Genomic DNA, 13131 nt, shown 5'->3' on the forward strand with positions numbered 1-13131 from the left:
CCCAAAAATATTTCTCTTACTTTGCTTCTTGTTGAATCTGAATCTGTTCAGATTTGGTTTTTGGTCCATCTCCCTTCTGAGGACAAATGAGCTATTTTACAATTCTTTAAAAATAAATAATATTTAAGATTTCCTTACCCAAAAGCCCAAACCAAAAAGTAACAAACAAACAAACAAACAACTCAGTAGATTGAGTCAATTCCTAATCGTAGAGCACTCACAAGTCAGAGTGGGACTTCCCCTGGGGATTTCAGGGGCTGGAAATCTTTACCGGAGAAGAAAGAGCCGTCTTCCTCCCTTGGAGCGGCGAGTGGGTTCACAGAGCTGATCTTAGGTTAACAGTTCAACTCCCAATCCACTATGCTACTAAGAGTCCTCACTAAAGTGATAGGCAATGAGTATGTGGTTAGAATTATGCCAATCAAACAATTCCTGGCATTTATGTTTTAGGTAGAGGATCATTTTCACTATGAGGACCATTCCTATTACCCCTAGTTTTTCTACCACAAAGATTGTGTTGACTCAGTCCATTTCAGGGTCTTGTTCCCTACCCTGAGTTAGGTTGGACTCTCTTGAGATGCAAAATCAATGAAACTGGAAAAGCAATGTGGAGGCCACAACAGATCTCTTCTGGCTACAAAAGGGAGAAGGAGACTCCGTCTCCACATCTGCCTAAGACAATTGCCACAGGCAGAGGCCAGGCATTTACCAATTCCGACATGACCCATACCACTCTACTTCCCTGCTGGGTTGGAAAATCTGTTGCAGTGGCCACACCGAACCTGCAAACAACATTCAAAATTATGAGCATGTATTAGGAAGTTAATACATGAACATATATATTTTTTATGGTTAAGCACAATGGAGAGTGGCTTATAGTATGTGTCTATATCACAAACAATGCATTGATAGTAGAAAACTGGTGCCATTTTTGGGATCAGCGGTTCAAATATACCGAGACACAAATCTAATATTTATTTATTTATTCATTTATCTATCTATTTATTTATTTATTAATATTTTTATTGGAGCTCATACAACTCTTATCACAATCCATACATACATCAATTGAGCAAAGCTCCCTTATACATTTGTTGCCCTCGTCATTCTTTTTTTTTCTTCCTTTTTTTTACATTTTATTAGGGACTCACACAACTCTTATCACAATCCATACATATACATACATCAATTGTATAAAGCACATCCATACATTCCCTGCCCCAATCATTCTCAAAGAATTCGCTCTCCACTTACAAATCTAATATTTAAGACACCAAAATGTATGTTAGCCAGTCAGTGTCATCAATGTATCTTTCTTGTATGCCTGATCTACTTCAGACACTGGTAAGTTTAAAAAGTTTTATTGATATATAATTCACAAAACATACAATTTAGCAGCTCAATCATGTTAGAAATTGTTATGAAATCACCACCATAATCAATGATAGAACATTTTATTCTTTCATTTACTCACTGTTATTAGGTCCCATTTACTGCCAACCTCCCCTGCCGTACCCCTAAGACAGACACGGTTAACCTAGTCACTGTCTCTATGGACTGACCTATTCTGGATTTCATATTTCATATGTGGAAAACACACAGAAAAAAAGCCAAATGAAAACAACAACAAAAACAAAATGAAGCAGAGAAAAATTTCAATTTAAAAGAAGCAGAAAACATACTAGAACAAATTTAAAATGGATTAAGAAAGCCCCAACAAACCCTTCATTGCCATTGAGTTGATTACAACTCATTATGACCGGGATACAATTGCCCTGTGTGTTTCCAAGATTGTAAATCTCTTTTTTTTTAAACATCACTAGTAAAATTTAAAACTATTTCAAAAACTGAAGGTTAAGAAAAATGAACACTATGCTAAGAAAGAACAACCGACACTGGAAGATGGTATTTAATTCTGATCAGTACTTTCATGTGACCGTTTGTTCTCAATTTTTAGAAAAGTTCAGTAGATCTGTGCTCCCCACTGGATGCTGAATCTGACTTACAGGAATTTAGGCAATGTGGAAAATAAATGATCTGTTGTTATTGTCCACTGCTTAGATTCCTCCCCCCCCATTTTCTCCCCTTTTGTAGAAAAAAATAGCATGCTTTGGGGTGCGACCATGACAAACAACAGTGAAAAGGGGACAAAATCTTTGTGAACAGTGCATCTTTACATTCATTAAGGTTAATCTGAAAATTACAGAAGTCCATACAAGTTTATTTCCTTGATGTTTAGATAAAACCAATCGTGAAGTCTCAATTGAAATTATATTTGGTAATTAATCCATTTTTGTTACTAGATAAAATGCAAAATATGGATTATTTGAAAGCTTCATTAGTTCTTTGCATGCTGATTATTCACAATTGGTAAGAAAACTAGGAAGTGATTGACTGCACCGAAACCCCGAGACCAAAATCTTAGGGATTCAGCTTCTTTTCACAGGCATTGCGAATTCAAAATCCAAAACTCAGGGAATACTGGCCCTTAGAGGGAAAATGTTTCCACTGTCATCAAAATTAAGCATTCAAGATGAGAACTAACAGCATGAATGGAGAAGAAAGAAAATTAGGTAATGGTAAAACAAATGCTAATATTTTAGTGTAATGTACAAAAATCACCCCTTTTACTTAAGTGTGCCTTAAGGAAAAATACTTGTATTTACATAATTATCCACTTTGTCTTGGACTTCTTTTTCTTCTTTTTACCATCTTTGTTCATCTTGTTACTCTGTTTAGGAATTTCCAGAGCTAATGTATAGAAGGCATTGTCCACACTCTGTCTTGTCTTTGCTGATGTTCCAATAAAAGGAATGCTGCAACTTCTTGCTAAGTCTTGAGCCTATTCTGTGTCTATTGTTCTAGAAGGCACATCGTGCTTATTCCTACTAGGACATAGGTATATCTTCAGAGTCTGTGCTAGTTTGAGTTGACTAGAGAAACAAATGCAGAGACATTCATGTATACATAGAGAAAAGAGTTTATATCAAGGAGTAATTGTATATTAAGAAAACATCTCAGCCCAGTTCACATCAAGTCCATAAGTCTGATATTACCCTATACATATGATACCAGTCCATAAATCACTCTTCAGACCCATGCAGCTCATGCAGTGAAGCCAAATACAGGAAGCTCACAGGCCAGAGGGGGAAAGTCTTGTGGATCCAGTGGCACTAGAAGCACGTCAGCCCTGGCGTGATGCACCTCCAACTCTATGAGTGAGGCTCCTCATAGCTTGCAACAGGAAGGTGAAGCAGAAGAGAGTGTGGTCTGCCACTCAGGAGGAGAGATGTTCCCAGAATTCTCATGAGAAGGCCACACCACAAGGAAGCCTGATCAAGCTGAGACTTGATTGACAGACTACCCTCCACTCTTTCACTCTGTTTATCAGCTTGACACGAAATTATGCAACTACCCAAGAGCCTCTAACTCTTTTTTTCTTGTTCTCTCTGATGGTGAATATCTTCAAATGGCTTAGCATTACTTATGGCAAATGCACAAGAAAGCCCTTCCCAGTCCTCATGTACTGGTCCCTCACTGCACTGCATTCCTCTTGACAGCTGGGTCAAAAATACCCCAGAGACAGGTTTCCCCATCAATGACTATTTGCTTCCTGTAGGACTCCTCTACTGTAGGGTCATAGTCATCCACAAAGTGATTCTGAACCAGGTGTACCATCAAGGTACTCTTGCCTATGCCGTCAGCTTCAAGGACTACAAGTTTATCTTCAGGCATTCCCAGCAGGCCTCTCCTGCCCCGAGGAGCCCTGAGCAGAGGCCCCCACCGCCACCCTCAGTACCTGAGCCTCACTGGCTCCCAGTCCTACGTGGTGGGACCAGAAGCCCCCACCACTGCTGCTGCCTCTGGGGTCCGCAAGACTAACTCTTACAGGAATAGAAAGCCTCGTCTTTCTACCACAGAGCAGAGAGTGGCTTTGGAACTGCTGTTGTGATTAGCAGCCTCTCTTCTTGGAACCAGTACACCACCCGGACTCTTAAAATGGGCCAAAATCACAAAGCTCCTTCAAATCCACAGTGCTATGGAGACAGCACTGGAGACGCAGTGTGGGAATTGTGGCCGGTCTGACACCCTCACCCCAACCCCCACCCCGACCCCAGGTTGAAACATGAAGGGGAGCAGTAAGGGGAGCAAAGCAATGAATTCCTGGAGAAAACCTGCAATAAACTTCGGAATCAGTGGGCAGGGCTTGGCACGTCACCAGATAGGAATGGAAAACATTAGCTTGTGTGATCATGAGGTGTCAACGGGATCAGGTATCAGGCAGTAGAAGACACCAAACAAACAAATATATTAATGCAAATGATGGAGGTTGGAGTGGAGAACCAAAGCCCATCTATAGACAATTGGACAATCGCTCACAGAGGGTCACAAGGAAGGAACGAGTTGGCCAGGATACAGCATAGCACCAATGGAACACATAGCATTCCTCTAGTTCTTTAATGCTTCCTCCCCGCCACTATCATGACCCCAGTTTTACCTTACAAATCCAGCTAGACTGAAGCATGTGCACTGGTACAGAGAAGAGCTTTCGAAACATGGAAATCCAGGTCAGATAAACCCCTCAGGAACAGTAATGGGAGTAGCGATTCCATGAGAGGAAGGTCTAGGGATAAGGGGAAGAAATGGGGAACTGACCAGAATGATCGACGTAAAACACCTCTAGCCCCATGAGGCTGAAAAACAAAAATGTGGGCGGGAAAAAGGAGACAGCAGACAGTGTAAGATATGAAAACAATAATGATCATTCATAATTTATCAAGGGTTCACAAGAGTGGGAGAGTGGGGGAAGGGAAATAAGAAGAGCTGATACCAAGGCCTCAAGCAGAAAGAAATGTTTTGAAAATGATGATGGCAACATAATTACAAATGCGTATGATACAATTGATGTATGGATTGTTATAAGAGTTGTAAGTGCTCCCAATAAAATGATTTATTAATAAAAAATTTTTAAAATGAATCAAAATGTAGATTAAATGATAAGGTGTTAAACTTTAACCTAACTACCTCTGTGAGACCCAAAATACGACTTTGAGCATATCTCACCTTAATTCTGGGAACATTTCAAGAACAGATTTGATTCATTAAACATTAATGACACGAGACCTGATGATAATAAGAGCATCTTACATGAAGAAAGCAGAAAGTTATTAAAAAGACAAGAAAGAAAGAAAAGACCAAAGAGGATTTGTTCGGCTTAGTTGACCAGATAAGCAAACCAGTGCCTCCTGTCTATGTATCAGGGAGAACTTCGTATCAAGAAGTACTTTTTGGGACACAAGTCTTTTAAGACCCCAGATGCTATTTCATCTGATAGCTGGGCACCATCTAGCTTCTTCACCACATTTTGCTACAGCACCCATGTCTTCTGTGTTCCCTTCCCGAGGGTGAGCATCGAGCAGGGCCGTGATGTAAGAACTATTGTTCTTAAGCTGGAGCTAGGATTTAGTGGGAGTTAAAAACTCATTCCGGGATCTATGCTTTTTTTTTTTTTTTTAAATTTGCTATAGCTTGGGAGTTAATACATATGTCACTTCCCCCTCACCTGTCAATTTTCGTCCAGGGGAGTTCCCTGGAGCCTTATTTCCTATGAAGTTCCACAAATGACTCTTGGGCTCCCACTCTCAGCCATTGCCTTCTGCACACCAGATTCTCACAGTTTAGCCTCGGACACTGATCCCTCCTTTGACTTCAGATTATATGGATGCCCATCCTTAGGTACCTGATGATGGTGTGCTTCTTTCATGTCCAGAGAAACAATAAATTTAGATAGATGAGATTTAATGGGCTCCTGAGTTCAGAATTTACTTTTTTTCCCCTTTTGAAGATTCAGTCACATTAATGACTTTAATGTGGGAAGAATGTCTTGATATATCACATTAAAAATTTTAAAACAAGGCTTCACTTTCTATCTATGTCATTATCCTGGATAACTTCAGGTATAATCCTATTTATCAACAGGTTTAGCATATTCGATTACTATTCTTTTATGGCTTTGGAAAGAAAGGCTTATTTGTATCCCACGTCTGACGTTTCTCCTCACAGTAATTAAGTTAAGTAGTCTAGGATTAGTCACAGAATATGAAATATCGTATCTTTATTGCAGACGCACTTGGAGAGGTATTCCTTGAGAGCCGCCGACCAGTCGGCAGAAGGGAAAGCCTGACCGCCTGACCCGGTGAGTGCTCTGCTCTCAGCTCCGCTTGTAAGGTGTGAAGAGCCAGCTCTTCCCAGAGGGCTAACTTCCTCTTTGGAGAGAAGCTTCTGAAGCCGCTTCTTTCATGTTGATTTCTCTATTTCTGTCTTTTCACTTTCTGAGAATGAGTGTGCAACACAAACTCTCCTTGCCCTGGAAAGTCTATATTACTGATCTAATTAATATTCCTTAGAACAGCGAAGGGATGCTCTTTCAAAGGAACGCGATTGGGCCGCTCTTTAGCTATCTATGTTAGGAATGCTTTCAGTCGAGAATAATCAAAAACTTAATATTTACTTACATGCTTAGCTTTACATTAGATGTGGTTTAGACACAGGTTGAGGGTTATTCGACAATGAGTTTATTAACAAACCTTTAAAGAATTTTCTACACATGTGTATATATATATAATGTAATTAATTGTTACTTCATAATCTCTAAATAGATACCACATCTCCATACCACATCATGTCTGTGGTGAAGGCATGAAAAGAGAAGGAATGATGAGCTCTTCTTTCTTCCTTTTAAAAAGAACCAAAGGCTCCCCCAGAAGCCATATAGCTCATTTCTGCTTATGTTCCCATTTGCAAGAACTTAGCCAACACCCATTCTAAGACTAATCACTACTAAAAGGGAATTACATTATTGCAATGAGTTAAATCCCATTCTTATTAATCTCATGGGTCATGGGAAGGAGAATTCAATAGAATCAATATTCTTTAGGTAAAAAATATCTGCGCCAATTGCCCAAACACAGACGTAGAGAGAAGGTGAGAACTTGTGCTACGGTAACATCCTTTGCTGAGTCACTCAGTGCAGGCAGGCTCTGGAAGCATCGAACTGAGCCCTCCAAATTAAGTGCCCAGAGACAACCCCCTCCACAAGCTAGCGTCCTTCCCCAAAGCACTCAGCTTGCCTTGCTCTGGGGGCTAGCAAGTCTACCACTCAGTCTCATTCTCTGGATCTGGGTTCTGCTGCTGCTCTTGTTCCTCTGCCACTCCTCAGATATAAAAATCTGTCTTCTGGATCAACAAGGGTCACTGTGTGGGAACCTTATGGTGTAGGAATCTCACGGTTCAGAGGACGCACTCCAATCCTGAATCTCGTTGGTATTGAAATGTACCTTTGCCAGGGCATATATAGATGTCTAAATAAAGGCATGTACATATTTAAATAAGTAAATATATGAGGATGTGGAAATAGATTTACTTGAATATATGTGTAGGTTTAGTATTAAGGTAGCAGATGGACATTAGGCCTCAACCCAAGTACTCCCTCAATGGAAGAATACTTTGTTTTATTAAACTGGCATTCCATGATGTTCACCTTCCCGACACAATCACTGAAGGCAAGGCGGGTGCATAAACAAATGTGGTGAAGAAAGCTGATGGTGCCCAGCTATCAAAAGATATAGTGTCTGGGGTATTAAAGGCTTGAAGGTAAACAAGCAGCCATCTAGCTCAGAAGCAACAAAGCCCACATGGAAAAAGCACACCAGCCTGTGTGATCACAAGGTGTCTAAGGGATCAGGTATCAGGCATCATCATATATGAGGAGTGGAGACCCAGACCAAAGCCCATCTGTAGATAATTGGATACCCCCCTACGGAAGGGTCGAGGGAAGAGATGAGCCAGTTAGGGCGCAGTGTAGCAACGATGAAAGATACAACTTTCCTCTAGTTCCTAAATGCTTCCTCCCTCTCTCCCCTCCCCACCATACTATCATGATCCCCATTCTACCTTAGAAATGTGGCTAGACCAGAGGATGTACACTGGTACAGACAGGAACTGGGAACACAGGGAATCCAGGGCTTTTGATCCCTTCAGGACCAGTGGTGTGAGTGGCGATACTGGGAGGGTGGAGGAAGGATAGGGTGGAAAGGGAGAACCGATTACAAGGATCTACATATAACCTCCTCCCTTGGGGATGGACAACAGAAAAGTGGGTGCAGGGATACATTGGACAGTGTAAGATATGACAAAATAATAATTTATAAATTATCAAGGATTCATGAGGGAGGGGGGAGCGGGAAGGGATAGGGAAAATGAGGAGCTGACGACAGGGCCTTAAGTGGAGAGGAAATGTTTTGAGAATGATGAGGGCAATGAATGTACAAATGTGCTTTATACAATTGATATATGTATTAATTGTGATAAGAGTTGTATGTGCCCCTAATAAAATGAGTTAAAAAAATAAAATAAAATAAAATTTAAAACTCAAAAATATTTAATACATAGCTTTTGGGGAAAAAAAACCTATAAATAGTTCAAGGTCTGTTTGTTGACCTTTAGTAGTGTTTTCCGGTCGAGTCTGATGAGGTGCCAGTTCTGGGTCTGAGATCTATTTTTGGTGTTCCCCTGGGAATTCCTTGCTCTCCTTGCTGTTCTGTTGCATGCCCTTGGTGTTTTGCTTAGGTGTGGTGGGGTCAGAAAAAAAATGTACCTTTACCTCTCAGAGGGCTCATTTTTTGTTAATTACCTGTTAACAATGAACAATTACTCTTTTCTCCCTTTCTTAACCAGATCCATATCTTCCCTTAGCTTCTTACCCAGATCCATTCCGGAAAAGACTGTTTGGCAGGTGTTAAGGAGACTCTGGAAGAAGAGCCACATTAAACAATTCACTGCCCTGCAACTAAGGAGGTATGCACTGCCTAGAGATACTAACTACAGGAAATCAGAAGAAAGCACTTGCCTAAGGGTAATGCTCAGAAAACAAGAAGGAATAGGGAAGATAGACAAATGGAAATGGAAAACATGGGGAAGAAATGGAAGAGTGCCTTTACACTGTGGGTCTTTGCAATCGATGTGATGAGTCCAAGGCATATAAAGTGTGGAATAGGAAACCAATTTTATCTGTACATTTTTAACCAAATCATAATAAAAGTGAGGGGAGAAGGGGAGAGAGGAAATAAGGAGAGTAAGAGATTAATAAAGAACTCGATGTTTTCGACATTAATAGTAATTATAACATCAAAATAATAAAGCTACCTTTTAGATAAAATCGGACAATTAAAAAAAACAAAATTGGAAGATTTTGGGTTTTGTCTTAATGGGAAGAAAATTATAGGAGGTGAGAAATATTATAGGAGGTGAGTTTCTAATCACCTAGAATAGAGTGGCAAACTGATGGCTAAATAGAGACAAAAGCAATAATAAGAATGATAATCATGACAGTAACAATATGAATGTTTACTAGGCACCCGCAGAAGCCTTAGTAATTATGCTGACTCATTTAGCTGTAAATCTACTTTTGTGAGGTGGGAAACACAGATTATGATAGCTTACCAGAAGCCACGCAGCAGATAATCAAGGGAACCAAGATTCTAACCCAGGCTGTCTGCTTCTTGAGCTCCTAATCTTGCCTAGTGTCTCTTTTGGCTCAGGAGTGGGTTTGTGTCCTCCTTTGCTTATTGTAATTCTATTTGTACCCTCAACTATTCAGTAGGCAAGGGCCTTTGTTAGCGGTCAGGAGGGACAGTTAGACAGGCAATACTATTCAGAAACGCTACCAGAATGGTTTTTAGGGTTGTGGAGTGGAATGGCTGCAACCAGCACAGCGCCTTGGATTTGAAGAACATGCCTCCTTCAGGAGAAGGGTGCCAGGAATGTGCATGGGGCACCATTGCAAAAGCACGGGCTGCTCAGAGTAGCCAATGCAGAGAGGACTGTAGGGCTGGCCCCACCACAAGGCATGACATCACCTCCCTGACCCATCGCGCTACGGGAGGCAGCACTGGAGACACTGCATGGAAAGCGTGCCCAGTCTGCCACCAACACAGCAGGGTGAAATGTGAAGGGAATGCAACAGGGCAGCAAGGGGAGAAAGTAACGAAGTCTCCAAGGAATCCTGAAAATAGACTTCTGACTCAGGGGACAGGGCTTGGCACCTCATCAGACCTGATTGGAAAACACTCATAAAGGTCAGCAGACAGACCTGGAACTTTCATTGGCCCCCCCTTTTGCCCTGTGCCTATCTATATAAGATAGGCAGGACAAACAATCCCCAGGAGAAAACAATGAGACTGGCATCGCGGGGGCATGGGAAATGGGGGAGCGGGAAGCCAACAAACTCAGAGATAAGGGAACAACAAGAGATCTCAAATTGATGGTGAGGAGGGAGAATAATGCCTGCTAGTGTTTGATCAAGTGCAAGGTATCAAGAAGAATTACTGAGAGATGAACGCAGGGTGAGCATGATCGTGGGATAGGAGGAGACAGAGGAAAGGAAAGGAAAAGAAATAGAGGAAAGAAGTAGGAGCCTAAAGCTATTTATAGAGGTACAGCTATAGACATGTAAATATGTGAATATATTAATTTATGATGAAAGGGATAGAAGCCAATGTACATATATTTATATCTTAAATATTAAGATAGTAGATGAATTTTGGGTCTCTACTCAAGGCTTCCCTAAACAAAAAAAAAACACTTTGTACTAATAACCTGGCACTCTTTGGTACTCACCTTCCTGACATGATCACTGAAGACAAAATGGGTGTATAAGCAAATGTGGTAAAGAAAGTGGTACCCAGCTATCAAATATATAGCATCTGGGGTCTTAAAGGCTTGAAGTTAAACATGCAGCTGTCTATCAGGAAAGCAAATAATCCCACATGGAAGAAGCACACCAACCTGTATGATCATCAGGGGTCGATGGGATCAGGTATCAAGTATAGAAAGATTCGAACAAATTGTATTGATGTGACGGAGGGGGGTTGGAGTGCAGTCTGAAAGCTCATCTGTAGACAATTGGGCATTCTCCCCACAGAATGGTTACAAAGAAGGGATGCTTCAACCAGGGTGCAGTATAGCACTGACAAAACACACATCACTCCTCTAGCTCCGTAATGCTCCCCCACCCCACAACCCTGACCCAGTTCTACGTTCCAAATCTGGCTAGACCGGAGTACACACATTGGTACAGATAAGAGCTTTTGACACATGGAATTCAGGACAGATAACAACCTCAGGAACAGTAGTGGGAGTAGTGATATCACGAGGGTAGGGGGATGGTGTGAGCAGTGGGGGTAGGGGGAGAAAAGGGGAACCCATCACAAGGTTGGATATCTAGCCCAGCCCCCAGGGGGACGAGTAGTAGAAATGTGGTGCAGGGAGACAAGGAACAGGGTAAGACATGAAATAATAATAATATATCAAGGATTCACGTGGGCAGGAGGCTGGGGGAGGGAGGGGAAATAAGAGGAGTTGATACCAAGGGCTCAAGTTGAAAGAACATGTTTTGGCAATGTTGATGGCAGCATATGTGAAAGTGTGTTTGAGACAATTGAAGAATGGATTGTTGTAAGACTTGTTAGAGTCCCCCCAAAAACTGATTTTAAAAAAAGTATGGACTGATGGAAATTTAAACGGTCATTATCAGTGGTTGTGAAAGAACTCAGATATCTGGTTGCATATGTTTCTGGTATCTGGTTTCCACCCCCTGAGCTTTATAAAGTAAATGTTTGTAACAGAATATAGACCTAACCACATTTGGTGTTATTATTAATTCCAAATACAACCTTTCATTCAAACCTGTCCACCTTTGGATTGGGCAGACTGCACAGAGCCTAAATGTGTCATACAGTAGGAATATTTAGCAATATAAAAAAAGATGAGCTGCTATCTCATGGGTGATATACAGAGAGAAACTCATTTCAGGAGGTTTTGCTAGACTAGAAATTTCAGCTACAGTTAGGGAGCTTTTTGATATACCTCAAAAAGAAAGTGCCCTTTCTGATCCCACTTCTAGCAGCTGGGCAGCTTTTCAGAAATGTAATGTTATATGCATGATACACTTTGAGCAATTGTTACTTTTCAGGCATGGTTTTACTTAGTTATCACAAATCTATAAGGCAGACATTCTTATTCTTCCAACTTTACAGTCTCAGGCACAGGATTCCTTGTCTGAGGTCAGTAACACCGCCTTTTAGTGGTTCTAAGACTGGCAGCAGCTTGCTCTTAGACCTCTGCTCTACTTTTCTTTGCTCTCTATCCAGCCTTTATGCAAATTCCCAGGGTTCTCTTTCACTTGGAGGCTGTCTATGTACTTTGACATTGATGTGAAGATTGTTACAAGTCACATGACAAAAGAAACATTCCAGAGCTGTTGCTGCTTCACCAAGACTGGACCAAGCAAGCAACACAGACTTGGTTTACCTTCAGATGTGGCAGGAGCAGTGACCGAAGCAATGTGTGCCCAAGCAGCTCTATTTGACTGTTACACATTTTTTTTTGTTATATAGGGGATGGGAAGAAACTATACATATATTTTATGTGATTTTGGTTATGCTAAGGACCCTATTTTTAGGTAAGTGCTGATAAAAAATGTATTGTACATTCATGTATCAAATGACTTTATAGACTGTTACCGTCGGTTTGTTTTCTGTTTTTGACTACCCAATCATCCTACCGTTGCTCAATCCAAACCACTTTTCATTGTTGAGAAAAGTTTCCCATAAAGTTGACCCATGAGTTCTTTCCTGTTTCTTTCATTCCTTGCCTCCGCTGGCTATGTAAACTACCACGTTTGTTCGGGTAAATTAGAAGGCAGCTCCTATCAGGACAGTGGGGGAGGAGGAACTGCATGAAGACATCACTCCACTGCTCTGAACTTTTTCAATTCTCACGTTCATTGCCATCAATAGGCTTTGGGAATTTGCATTGTGTTCTCTGCAACACATCTTGGCTGAATGCCTACAGCTGGTCAAACATTGTGTCTACAAAGATCAGCACAAGACTGATCCAAGACCCTGCTCTCATAGAGATTATGTTCTACAAATGTTGCCTATTGTATAACATATTTCTTGACTCTATTCTTCTTTTTAATTAATCTTATCCAGGCCTTAGTACCTTCTTTAAGCTACTTCCACACCTCACAGCCATATCTATTGTCTTTTTTAAAAACAGTTTTATTGGGAC

At 41.0% G+C, this 13131-nt stretch overlaps 1 pseudogene; it reads right to left on the minus strand.

Moving 5' to 3' along the window:
• Positions 1-2662: 2662 nt before the first annotated feature.
• Positions 2663-3735, minus strand: LOC142452884 (GTPase KRas-like; annotated as a pseudogene).
• Between the last annotated feature and the right edge of the window lie 9396 nt (positions 3736-13131).

This window comes from Tenrec ecaudatus, chromosome 7, assembly GCF_050624435.1.
Source record: "Tenrec ecaudatus isolate mTenEca1 chromosome 7, mTenEca1.hap1, whole genome shotgun sequence".
NCBI classification, from domain to species: domain Eukaryota; kingdom Metazoa; phylum Chordata; class Mammalia; order Afrosoricida; family Tenrecidae; genus Tenrec; species Tenrec ecaudatus.